Source organism: Chenopodium album, chromosome 15, assembly GCF_948465745.1.
Source record: "Chenopodium album chromosome 15, dcCheAlbu1.1, whole genome shotgun sequence".
In the NCBI taxonomy this organism is placed as follows: Eukaryota; Viridiplantae; Streptophyta; class Magnoliopsida; order Caryophyllales; family Amaranthaceae; genus Chenopodium; species Chenopodium album.
The window spans coordinates 7,488,252-7,490,366 of record NC_137848.1 but is presented as its reverse complement, the minus strand read 5'-3'; positions in this window follow the sequence as shown (position 1 = coordinate 7,490,366).

Below are 2,115 nucleotides of genomic sequence, written 5' to 3'. Positions count from 1 at the left end.
AATCGAGGTTTCAACTTTTTTGTTTAACTAATAGGAAAGCTTTTAAATGGGGGCAAATATACAAGGAAATTCTTTTAGGGGTGCATATATCCGCGTATTATTCATCACAACCTCTCTCAAACTTTTTTTTTAAAGGTAGGGACGTAATAAGAAAAAAAAAGTAAAGAGCTTTTGAAACTTTTTAATGAGGTCAAATCATGTAAAAAAATATTTTTAAGTATCTAGATGTCTACACACTATTCATAAGAGCTCTCTCCATTTATTATTATTTTTTTTATTGAAAAACGGAATTCACTTTTAAATTAGGGCAATGCAAATATGTAAACAAATATTTTTAGGAAAAATTGTTAAAAAAATCCGAAATTTCACGAATTTGCTTTAAACAATCCCAACTTTAGAATTATTATTAAATAATCTAAACTTTGGGGTGTATTTGCTCAAAACAGGCGTTAACCGGTTACTAACCTGTTATAATTGGTTAAGGTGACACGTGTCACCATGTGATTGGTTGATAATTTAAAAAAATTACAAAAATTGAAAAAAAAAGAAAAACTTAAAAAAAAAAAAAATTTGCCCAGCCACCACCCACGAACCACCTTCCCCATAACAACTACGGCAGCCCGAGCCCCCTTCCCTACCAACGCGTAGGCCAAAACCCCCTCCTATGCGCCGGTAGCTCCCTTTCCCCTACAACCACCTATCCCGCAGCCCAAAGCCCCCGAAATCCCACCCACAACCACCCAAAATCCCTAAATCATCTCCCCCACCGCATAAAGACCCCCAACCACCCCTCCCCCACCATCAGATTCCTAACACTAGGGTTTCGATGGGGATCCGATGGTGGGGGAGGGGCGGCTAAGGGTTTTTATGCGGTGGGGGTGGTGATTTAGGGATTTCAGTCGGGTTTAGGGCTGCAGGATTGGTTGTTTGAGGGTAAGGAGCGGTTAGGGAGGTTTTGGCGTGGGCCGACATTGGAGAGGCGGTTCCGGCGTCAGCTAGTGTGAGGTCGGGGACCTGGGCTAGGTGGCAGGCCTGCCGCCGGTGGTGGTTGTCGGGGGGCTTCAGGTTGGATTTTTTGTTTTTATTTTTTTAAAAATACATTTTCAACCATTAATGCGATGACATGTGTCAATTAAATTTTTAAAAAAATTTACCTGTTAAACAGGTTACCGTTCACACGGGCCTATTTTGAGATAATGCACCCCAAAATTGAGATTATTTAATAATAGTCTAAAGTTGGGATTATTTAAAGCGAATACGTGAAACTTCGAATTATTTTTAGCAATTTTTCCTATTTATTAGGGTATAAATATGCACCCACTTTTCATTAAAGCTCTCTGCAACATTTTAAAAGATAGAGATATATATTGTTTTTAAATATAAATCATATGATTAAACCCTCAACAAATTTAATCCAAAACCTATAATTATAATTAAGAGAATTTGATCATGTGACCTTAAATAGATGAGGAGAGTATCAACCGACAACATTAAGGATCATTTGACATCGGATACTAACCATCAAGAGCTTGATTATGGCAATTTATTTTATTTTATTTTTTAATTTTTTTTTTTGGGGTAAGTTGCCTTGAGGCCTCATTAACTAAAATTTAGTATTTGGTCCTCTCTATTCTTAAAATTAACAATTTTGTCCCTGCCCTAATCTCCCTATATATATATAGGCTTTTGTTTCAAGTTAAGTTATAATCAATAATTAAAAGATAGTCTTGTAAGAGGGAATATATATATTTTCCCTCTTGGTAACTTCAAGGTATTCAATTTCTCTTATATATATTTTTGTCCTTTGCTATTAATTTGTTTCTACAGCTGTTTTTCCAAATGCATAAACTATATTATTAATTATATTGGCAATTCTAATACTTTATAGAAGTTTTTTGCACTCGAAAACTAAATATTTAGTTAAATGGTAATGATTGTAGCTCACAACCTGGTCTTGAGATTGTGTAAACAATCCACTAAGATCATTTTTGAATCGACATTTATTTATCCCTTTGTCTACCTATTTAAACAACGTAACCTTGCTTACTAACTTAGAATCTCATAAGTTGACTTGTGTGAGGTTTCATTCTAATTAGTATAGTTGTTGTGCAATGT